Raw genomic sequence first — 12,343 nt, 5'->3', positions numbered from 1 at the left:
TTACTATCCCATCTGGGTCCTTAAAGTCAAAAGTTTTATTTAAAAATAAGAAAATCGTTTTCCATTAAATTTGTTTATATTTTGTACGTATTTCGCCAAATGTCCCACAACCAAGATTGATTTTTTCATAATTATGCAATAGAATATTAGAAAGTTATGTATATTTGTATAGGTAAAATTAAATAATTTATTTAAGACAACTATATACTGTTAAATGTGTATATTTGACATCAAATACATATTTTATTCAAAACGTAGTTATTTTTACTTAAAAACTATTTTCGAACAATTTAACAAATCCTTTAAAAATTTATCTAAAGACATGAAAAGTGATGAAATAAAAACTTATATGGGTTATGTATGTACATAGGTAAGGTTTACGGGTTAATCCTTTTTCATCGCTTTATTGACTTGACACAACTTTTTAAAGGTGTTTTGAATTTCCATTTTGCTGAGCTATCACGGAACCATGTCCCACCTCTACATTCAAGTAAACGAAGTCTGATTTCGTAATTAATTTCAGATGTATAAGATTAATTTTGTGTGTCTCAAATAGCATATGTACGTTACATATTTTTAAGAAATCAGTTTTTAAGTAACTTTGGAAAAACATTGAAAAAATCACGTCCTATCCGTTACTTCCATTCTGAAACCATGTTGATGAAAACTTAGTGGAACGTAACGAAACGGAATTCAGAAAACATGTAAAAACTTTAGCGAAAATGCACACATATCACATAACATTTGATGTATCACGATTGATTATTTTGTAGATTTATAATTAAAAATAAAGTACTGAAGTAAATTGACCGGTCAGTGGTTGAGTGGGCATAGCGCTTGGGTCTCACCCGAGCATCGCGTGTTCGATTCCACGGCTGGCTAAGTCCTCCATCACAACACAAGCAACATTTTCGGCTTTCTGTGGTGGTAGTAGGAGATTTTCAAACATTGTTCGGTTATTCGTAACCCGGGAATGTTTGTCTTTCTTTTAAAAAAAAAAAAAATCATTTCTAATAAAAATGACAAAATATTTAACTCCTTTTCTTGATTTCCGTATATATTTCAGTATGGCTCTATTTTGTACTATAGTAATTTGTTTCATTAATCCATCGTTTGCTACGAATAGAATTCTGCTACATTATGTAACGTGTAGTACAATGTTTAATTTGTAAGTATTTTTGACTCCCACCATATTATTAAATATTTTCTATGAACACGAAAAATAATGAGTATTGCTAATTTATTTAGAATTTCTTAACATATTTGGTAAAAGCGGGATTGCAAGCCGTTTCCTTAAAAGATTTTCAATGAATATAGAATTTTTTCAGCTAACTGATAATAAATATCATGAAGTATATTTCAATAACATAATATTTTATTCTGAAAGTCTTCCAAGATTCTTTTAACAGAATCACTCGATATTCTCTCGATCTTTCCCATTGTAATTTAAATCGAGTTCGCGTAGAAATGCTGGCGAAATATGGAATTTTCAACTTTTATATTTTAGTAGGTCATGCTTTCTCGCTGCCTGTATTAAGAAATGGAAAATACTATTTAGTTTTATTTTTCGTTCCCAGCGCAAATTTTTTTTGCATAGAGAAAGTAAAGAAGAGAAATGGCCTGAAAATTGTAAGATTATTTCATTGATATACGAGTTCTTCAAATACATAAGATCGGTTAATTTGATAGGTACAGAATAAAACTTGTTATGTGAAAACAGATATGAGTGTACTGCTACTGGCAACTATACGGAGCAGATGGGACTATGGTATGTGCAGAAGTAGGTGGGGAGGTAAGAGTTTGTAAAAAAGGAAGTTTGGAAAGTACCTGACTATTCAGATTTGAAACAACTTTTCAAGTTACTAAGATATTAAGCTTTACAACATTCATAAAACAATGGATCAGGGATACAGGAAGATACAAAATTGATATAATATTTCAAAAAACACAGATCAATTGAAATGATATACATAAGTATGATCAAAAAATTATTTTTAGATTCACATTGTAAAATTTTAAGTAATACGAAATAGAAAAATTGTAGCACTCATTCTTTGTAGTGTAAGTGGTATTTGTTTATATTATATTATTAATTGAATAAAATACGGAAAAATGTATTTTCCAACACCGAAAATCCCAGCGGGGAAAAAATTACGAAAAAGTAAATAAAAAAATTAAAATAGAATTCCGAATGGTGGTCCTTCACCAACCAGGGTTATACTGAGAGTATCTACTTTCAAGAAATGTGCCGCAAATAATATACTGTAATATATTAATGTATATAAATAAAAATGTTAATGTTCGTTTGTTCAAAATATTAAATCTCCGATTGCTTTGAAATTTTGACAAAACGTTGCATTCGAATACGCGTGAGTTTGTATTTACCTATATTATATAGATGTTACCTGTGATAGGTAAAAACATGCTTTTTTGAAAAACAGCGCCATCTGTTGGACAAACATGCTTTTTTGAAAAAAAATGTCTTCTGTTGGACGTAACAGCAATACACGCTATTGTTTCAACATCTGCACAGACATACTGAGCCACTGAAAAGCACGGCGGGGTTCTGCTAGTATAAATAATATTAGTATTTAAATAAATTAATTAATTCTTTTAAAAAATATATTTTGGTGTTGTTCTTGGAGACGATCGTTTTTAAGATGAAAGTTAATACGTAGGCAAGTCATTCAATGTGGGAAGAATTTCAATAGTGTACGGCCGTTGTACTACAGCTTGTATTTACATAAAAGATATACCATACCAACATTCTAAAACCTTGTTGACAACACGTGACATCCCTCGCGTTCTGGCATATAACGAACTAATATCCGAAACAGTTGACGGAAAAGAATTGCATGAATGCTTCAGTTACCTGAAAGTCACCAAACGGAACTGTGGACGCACAACGGAATCGGATTTGCACCCCAACGGTGATTGAAATCCACCGAAAGCGGAACAAAAAGAAAAGGTACGAAAGGTATTTTTAACTTTTTTTCCTGCTTTCGTTCACAAAATTTATTGAATTCTTGTAACTATTAAACTTAATTACATTAAATTTGTAATTTACGTTACACGGTTTATCGTTTTACGCGATGGTGGGGCAGTGGTTGATCCGTTCATTACCCCGGTGAGATCAGCATTTTAAATTCGATACGTTTCTTGAAATGACTTTGGCAATGTTTAGTTACTTGATTTGATCGGTGAGTGGTTGACTCGACAAATGCGTAGGGAACTTCATCAGGTCCATCATGTAACATCTACCGCTTTTAATGATATTGAAGATTTTAAAATATTGTTAAGTTATTCGTAACTGGGAAATATGTCTTTCTTTAAAAAAAGGAAAGCCAATGTTTATCTGACCCTCATATTCCTTATCTCTTTCCTCTAATCAATTCGATATTTCGAAAACAAAAAAATTTAACCGGATTAGCATAAATGTTCAGAGAAATAGAAAGAGATACAAACTATTATTTTGAATCAGCTGCCCAACTTAACATGTAACAAATTAATATCTGACGTGTTAAGGCATAATACATTTTCTCATTCGGTTTTTTTTCGATGTTGATATTTCTTATTATTATAATGTTAAATAATAAACTTTGTTTACACCACTATTTAATAAAAATGATGATTTTGTTTCAAATTAAATGATTTTCTTATTTGTTCATAATATAAAATAAAAGAAAAAATAATAATTCAAAGGTTGTTAAAAAATGTGAATTTTATTTTACGTTATACAAAAAAAAAAAAAAATGAACAAATAGCTATTTTCTCAGACTCTATGGCGCCGAACGGACTCATATTTTGGAATACTACTTATAATTAAAAAAAATAATAATAATAAAATTTAAAAAAAAATAAATTAAATAAAATCAATAAAAATCTTAAATTTGAAAATTTATAAAATAATTTAAAATAAAAATCATAATTTTACAACGGTTATACAAAATAATACACACGGAGAAAAATGATCCCGTTAAAAAGTGATAAAATGCCTTTTTCCTGATAAAATATTAGTCATTTCGAATATATCGAGAACACGTGTTCTTTACCTAGTAAATATCATGACATATGACATATTAGTATTTCTATGAACACGTATTGCGCCGTCCTCATAAAATATTCGTTTTTAACTGACACTCTGTTAGGAACTCTGTCAATTAATTCGTTATATGCATGCAGTCCCGTTTTAACAGGAAAAAAAACAATTCAATAACCAGATTTTTAATAAATTATAAGTGAGTTTTCTGCGTGTACTTTTAAAAATATTTTTTAAAAACCGAATTGAAAAATTGTTTATTGTATTTTACCATGGCAATGAACCATCCAATCCATTGGTTATTATTTATTTTATAAATGAAAGACAAAGAAACCTCTTGCCGAATATAATCAAATGCTTATTGCTACTGAAGTTCTCCTGAGATCCATTATATTAGCAAAGGCGCAATATTAGTCAGTTTGTTTGCCTTTAAGTATAAATATTTATCTGCCTCTGTTGAGGGTTTGGAGGTTCGAGGATTTCGGAGTTTCAAGTTCAATTAAGCTTTTCATTAGTTAATTAATACGCGCTCTGGCAACTTCGCCCCCGCTCCTATAAAAATATTGTACATAAAGTTATGCCGTAATAATATTTAGATATCTACGCCGGCTTATAACTTAGTTTCGTTTTGCTAAAAGATCGAGTGGACAGAAATTTACTTACAACTAAATCGATTTTATGTTAAGACGACATAAGACTCTAATGACGGGGGTTTGCTAGACGCTCATATTTTAATTATTTCTGACGAACGTATTACTTAAATCTTAAATGTTTCCAGAAGGCTCCCTATGGATGTAAGTTATTTATATATAAGATTAAGAAAAACAGGATCTTAAAATAATCTACAAAATCGTTTTTTTTTAAACGTTTTTAAACTACAAAATTAACCATTATCACGGGATTATATTTTTAAAGACGATTAATTAGTAACTTGCCGAGGGATCCCTCTAGAAACATTTGAGATTTTAGTAATATGTTCATCAGAAATAATTAAAATATACCCCACGGAAAGATCGATTTCCTAGGCCCGCTAGGGCAAAGTTGACAATAGGTCCGTCCATTACGCCAGGCCGTGCCCCTAATATTGTTTTCTCCCGGCATCATCACTTATTTCGTTAAGATTCCCATATTATTTTGTTGATTTGATAGGGCAAATTTAACCGCAGGGCCGCGCGTCGCTAATTTTCGTGCACGACAGCTTCACTTTACGTCGCTAAGATTCTGGCTCTATTTTAGAGTATTTTATAATATAACTTAACAGTTAAATTGTAATATTTTTTGTGTCACAAATCAGCACTCGCATAAAACGGCACAATTCTAATACATCATCATATTTCTAAAATTCCGGTTGGATGAAATATGTACAAAATTCTTACTTTTAAATTGACAAAAACTTGTTAAAAAATAGTTTTTTAACTTCAAAAAATATATCTAAAAACTACACTGCCCAAAATAATTACTCAACCAGGTCAAACTATGCTGGGTATTCCAACCAGAGTTTTGTTGTATAGGTTGTAATGTTAAAAAAGGTAAATGTCAAAGGATAAAAGGGGAAAAACGAAAGATTAAAATATTATTGGAACAATATAGCAAGTACCCGGGTTACGAATAACCCGACAATGTTTGAAATGGCTTGTGTTGTGATGGAGGACTTAGCCAGCCGAGGAATCGAACACGCGACGCTCGGGTGAGATCCAAGCGCTATGCCCACTCAACCACTGACCAAACATTTTGAGAAAGCTTACTTTTTTGGCAACAAATGGTGGCAAAATATCTATATTGTAATTACATTATGGTGTAATTTAAATATGATGGCATCCGTTGTTGACGGGTAATGCTCTCAACTAGTTAAAATTTATTTTTATTTATTTAAATTAATTTTGTATGTATTTAACTGTAATAGTTTACTTTGTTGCCACCCTGCATTATTAAATCTTTTTGAAATTTGCTAATAAAATTCTGGTACCGAATTATTTCAAACCGCAAAGGGTTTCAAAACTATGATAAAATACATTAAACAAAAATGTTTCGCGTGAAGTTTAATACATTATTATTAAACAAGAGGGTGGATTTATGTAATGTTACTTTGACTTATGTTACATAACCAAGGCATAATTATACAAACAAAATAGATTAGTAATTTATTTTTATTCACCTGATTTAAATCGTTGTAGTCGAAAAGCATGTAAAAAAACTGTATTCAAATATATTTTATGAATAAAGAAAAAAAAAGTACATTGTAGTTTCGGCTATTAACAGTGTTCTGTTTTTTTTCTGATGTGTAAACATTATTTCCTATTCTCTCAGTATCGCCCTGGTGAGAGACCAAAATTCAGAATGAAAACTTTGATGAAAATTACTTTGGTTGCGTATAGTGATAAGATGTGATTTTCCGTGTACTACCCTGCTCTTTTCAGCCTCATAATATTTTTAAGTTGGTATTTCATAGCCTCTTAATAATAATAATAATAATAATAACAATTGGATGACTTGTATAGCGCCGTTTTTGTGCAAAATCACCTCGAGGGCGCTAGTCACAGGCATACACACTGTTCCTGTCACTATACCTTAATAAACTGGCTATACCTAATATCATTTCCAATACGACCATTCAACATTGTTTCCAGCCTTGCAGAAAGAAGTATTCACTTCTATTATATTTTTTTGTACGTTCGAGAGTACCCCAAGACACTAATTCAGACCCACTCTTCTTTTCCATGGGTATTAACGATATTTCCAAAGATATTCTGAACTCAAAGTGTCTTTCCTCTGCTGATGACCCAAAACTATTTTTAAATACAAAATTTAGACGGCAATCGACTCCAATCAGATAAATATAGCATTGTTGACTGGAAGAAAAGGTATCGAATTGAACTCAATATAGTTGAATTTATATAATGAATTTTGTCATTCACTAAGTCGTGTTCTGGTATTACCAGTATACAGTGGACCTCGAAGTTTAAAATGCACCTCCAAAATAAAAATTGTGTAATCATGTTAGATAGTAAGCTGAGATTTCATTATCATATTAATTGAAAAGATGCCAATTTTTCATTACAGTTTGGAGGGCAATCTTGTTTATTTATGGTTTTTGTGTTTAATTCGTAGAACTCCATTTAATTTTTTTATAAATTTAATTTAGATTAAATTTGATAATATTATTATTAAGTTCTGCAAGTGTTTTAGTTTTTTATTATTGTGACAGCTGTTTCGGCTTACAAGGCCATTTTCAAACTGTGGTTAGTCCACATTGAGACGACGTTTTTATACTATTTCAAATGTAAATTTTGAAGGTGCATACATTGATTTATTACTGGTTACACCGATGACATGATCTATTGTTGGTTAAACCAATCTATGTTTTCCCCTCAGTAAATGGTAATGGGTTCTTAATTATTTACTAATGACTTTATTGCTATGAATTATTTGGGTGCATTATACTGCTTGGGTTTTGTGAAAATACTAAGAAGTGGTGAGTAAATTATTTTCCGTACTTTATTAATTAGTGTTAAATTTGGGTCATTCGTTCGTTTATTGATTTCTAATTGTTCAAGTAAATTTAATCTAATGCCCTTTTTTTCTATATGCAATGGTTTAGGACCCTTGTTGTTAAGTGGGGTATGATTATTCACCAAGAGATGTTCTGCGAATTTTGAGGATGTGTTTTTATTATTATAACATCGTATATGTTCTTGGAATCTAGTTGAGAATGCCCTCCCCGTTTGTCCGATGTAAGTGGCGTTACAATCGGCGTGGTCACATTTTAATTCATATATGCCACTGTTATTGAGTATAGGGATTTTACTTTTAGAGTTTTTAAGGCTTGTTCCTAAATTATTGTTTGTTCGAAAAGCTATATTTAAACCACATTTTTTAATTTCTTTTGCAATTTTTTCAGATATTGGGCCGAGGAATTCGAGACATGCAATTTTTTTCTATATTTTTGTTATTTACCGGATATATTAAATTGATTTTATTTTTATATTTCTTATTTTTTATTATTTTTTCAATGTTATTTGCCTCATAGCCGTTATTAATCGCGATCGTTTTTATCGTTTCCTTTTCTTTTACATAAGCTTTATTGTCTAAGGGAATGTTAATGAGTCTATGTACCATTGAATGGTACGCTGATAATTTATGAGACCAAGGATGATTTGAATTTGAATTTATTGTTGTATCTGTAAAAGTTGGTTTTCTAAATATTTCAAAGGTATGTTTATTATTACTTTTACCAATTGTCAGATCTAAAAAGTTTATTTTACCTTCAATCTCATGTTCAACTGTGAAGCAGATTTTATTATTAACGGTGTTGGCCCAATTAGTAAAGATATCTAACTGTCGGTTGGTACCATTCCAACATATAAGGATGTCGTCTACGTATCGGACATAGTATACTATATGTTTAGCTAAGGGAGATTTAAGAATTATATTTTCAATATAATCCATAAATATCTCCGCTAGAAGTGGACTTAATGGTGACCCCATGGGGAGACCATCATGTTGTTGGTAATATATATCATTGAAAAGGAAATAATTTGTATCTACGCAGATTTTTATGAGCTGGAATAACTCTTTTCTTATTACCGGATTGATATTGCATTTTTCCAAGATATTTTCAATTATTATTAGGCATTCTTTAATGGGGATGTTGGTAAATAGGGATTTTACGTCTAGAGAAATGAATTTACAGTTATGCGGGAGATTAAAATTTTTTATTTTATTAACTAGTTCTATCGAGTTTTTGACACTGTAACGTGGTGAAAAATTTGTTAATTTTTTGAAGATGAAGTTAAGTCTTTTAGCCAGGTTTGATGTAGGGGCGTTAATAAAAGATACTACGGGCCTTATTGGATTATTCGCTTTATGGAGCTTAGGTTGGCCATACAGAGCTGGGGCTCTTGGGTTCATGACCCTTACGTTTTTCTTTGACCATTCGGTGGGAAATATGGCATTGCAATTATTTATAAGGATGTTGACGTTATTGACAATTTTATTGGTTGGATCCTTAGTTAAAATTTTAAAATCTTCTGGTAACAAGAAGTCTTCCACCTTACTGATGTAATCAATTCTATCTAAAATAACGATTGAGTTACCTTTGTCAGCTTTGGTTATAGTTAGATTATTATTTTTAATTTTATCTCTAATTTCTTTCAATGTTCGGGTTTCTGTACTGACAGCATATTTATTTTTATTGTTTATCGATTTTAGTGTTTTTTCTAAAATAACTGCCGTGACGTGTTTTGTTAAATTATTATTTTCCACTTTACGTAGAGAAATTTCAGTGTCGATAGCTAATGATTCTATTTGTTTGGGTGTTACTTCGCTAGGGATTTTATATTTAAAGCCTTTATCTAATAAATTATTTTCATCCGTTTCAAATGCAGTGTTCGACAAATTCACAGTTTTTTTATAAAATTCTATATTTTTCCTGGTGGGAATCTTAGTTATTTTAGAACTTTTATTTTTGTTATCAATCAAATTTTGAAGTTTATTTTGTTGTGTTTTAAATTTTTCAAATATAATTCCGTTAATATGTTCACGTGTATCAAAATCTAGGGTATCAAATTCCCATGCGTGAAGTTTAAATGTTAATTCTGAATGGATCACCTTTATGTAGTGAAGCAATGTGTCCCGTTTCCGACAGCACTAGATAAAAACGATCGCGATTAATAACGGCTATGAGGCAAATAACATTGAAAAAATAATAAAAAATAAGAAATATAAAAATAAAATCAATTTAATATATCCGGTAAATAACAAAAATATAGAAAAATTTGCATGTCTCGAATTCCTCGGCCCAATATCTGAAAAAATTGCAAAAGAAATTAAAAAATGTGGTTTAAATATAGCTTTTCGAACAAACAATAATTTAGGAACAAGCCTTAAAAACTCTAAAAGTAAAATCCCTATACTCAATAACAGTGGCATATATGAATTAAAATGTGACCACGCCGATTGTAACGCCACTTACATCGGACAAACGGGGAGGGCATTCTCAACTAGATTCCAAGAACATATACGATGTTATAATAATAAAAACACATCCTCAAAATTCGCAGAACATCTCTTGGTGAATAATCATACCCCACTTAACAACAAGGGTCCTAAACCATTGCATATAGAAAAAAAGGGCATAAGATTAAATTTACTTGAACAATTAGAAATCAATAAACGAACGAATGACCCAAATTTAACACTAATTAATAAAGTACGGAAAATAATTTACTCACCACTTCTTAGTATTTTCACAAAACCCAAGCAGTATAATGCACCCAAATAATTCATAGCAATAAAGTCATTAGTAAATAATTAAGAACCCATTACCATTTACTGAGGGGAAAACATAGATTGGTTTAACCAACAATAGATCATGTCATCGGTGTAACCAGTAATAAATCAATGTATGCACCTTCAAAATTTACATTTGAAATAGTATAAAAACGTCGTCTCAATGTGGACTAACCACAGTTTGAAAATGGCCTTGTAAGCCGAAACAGCTGTCACAATAATAAAAAACTAAAACACTTGCAGAACTTAATAATAATATTATCAAATTTAATCTAAATTAAAGGCAATCTTGTTGTTGAACAGAATCAATTTGGATATCGACAAATTATTTAGCTTTGTATTGCGTGGTAAGTAACTATTTTTTATGCTATTCTTATATTTTGTAAAAATAATAGTATTTAGATGATTTGTATAGCGCAGTTTTTGTGCAAAATCACCTCGAGGGCGCTACTTTACAACATGTATACACTGTATAGTTATTTTAAAATATACTTCACCACAAATTTGTTCAACATATTTTTTCACTGTTAAATAAATCAAGCTTTTTAAAATTTATCCATTTAAGTTATTTTAATCACTTTAAAAGTTATCCATACGATCAATATTGTATTAATGGCAGTTTTCGCGCAAAACTTAATTACCGCTACTTTTAAGGGACGTTAGACGGAGTCTACGGTAAGGATGCCAACAAATATTGATAAAACGTGTTCTTTCGGTTCTTAAAAATGCGAAGGGGGCCTAAGCGAAGGACAGATAAAGAGACTGTGAGGAGAGATATAGCTTGCAATAGATCAATGTTGAATAAATGATGGCTTGCCGAAGTAGACCGTATGCAAGAACGTTTTTAAACGTAAATGTAAATTTTATCTTCTAAAAATTATACTCTCATCTTGCAGAATTGGAAAAGATTTTGTTATAATTATTACTGAGGGATTCTAACTACGAGGCTATGCAGGCATTTTTTAGGATTTGCCGAATTATGAAAAGTTCAATTAGAGTTTTGCAGCTGCAATGAGAATTCATGATGAAAATCGCTTTTTTCAAATTTTATATTTTAAAATGTTATATTTGTACATATTGTAATGATCCGCCCTTTCTACTTCAAACTTTTCCTTCTCTTCTTTCTACGATAAATTTCTTTAAAGTCCCATAGGTAACCTTTCCATAAGGCTTTGCATATGTGTTCGCAGGGATGGAAAATTCCTCCCCTGCCGTCTCTACAAGCCTTTGCTCCTCTCTTTATTACACACCCCTTCAAGTGTGTACATCCTAGTTTGTCCACGTGACGTACGACCTTGAACGTACTCATTTCACGTGACGGTTCAGTATAAAAAGGCTTCACCGAACGTTGTGTTGGTTTTTTGTTTCTCGGTTTAGAAACCTAGTTATCTATGTATGTGTGGTATCCCTTGGTTCTTTTGAGATAGAGTGAGTTGAATCCATTATCGCTGTGTTTTAAAACCATTTCATAAACCTTATTTTCTAAAGTCGCCTGCTCTTCAAACTAGCTACGTGATTCTACCTGTCATAGGGTAATGTGAGTATAATAAAGTGTTAGATTTTATATATGTGATATACATACGATAAATTTATGGTGTTAGTTGTCGGCGCCATCCATGTATATATTTTAGGAGGGAAGGGAGAGGAAAGGAAATGAATTTTTTTCAAGCTAAGATTGACTCCTCCTCTTACCAAACAAAACTGATGGATGATAATTTGAGCAAGGCGATCGATATCTGCGTGTCTGGATATCACAACCGGCCGGGTCTCCCCTTGTTCCAAATCGGCAACCGTCACGCCAGAATAAAGAAAACCAGGTCTCATCACCAATTTCAGAATTGCCCCAATCTCATACACCTCCAGGAAAATCTACTTTACTGAGTGTAGAAGGGGAAAACCATGACATCCCTTGTCACGAATCTAGTCGCGAAAATGTGACACGCAAGGTCCTAAGTTACGTGCCACCTCTAGAAAACGTTGTAACTCCCACGCCGTCGGGGATTTACATCCCTTTCT

General features: G+C 31.4%; 1 protein-coding gene across 2 annotated transcripts in view; it reads right to left on the bottom strand.

Moving 5' to 3' along the window:
* Positions 1 to 12,343, bottom strand: part of LOC149417285 (uncharacterized) — a 100,608-nt gene that overhangs the window by 28,407 nt on the left and 59,858 nt on the right. The gene's annotated exons all lie outside the window — the stretch shown is intronic.

Source organism: Hesperophylax consimilis, chromosome 15 (genome assembly GCF_061612785.1).
Source record: "Hesperophylax consimilis isolate HC1 chromosome 15, BYU_Hcon_1.0, whole genome shotgun sequence".
NCBI lineage: Eukaryota > Metazoa > Arthropoda > Insecta > Trichoptera > Limnephilidae > Hesperophylax > Hesperophylax consimilis.
Note: the sequence above shows the minus strand (reverse complement) of the source record. Positions and strands in the feature narration are given on the sequence as shown.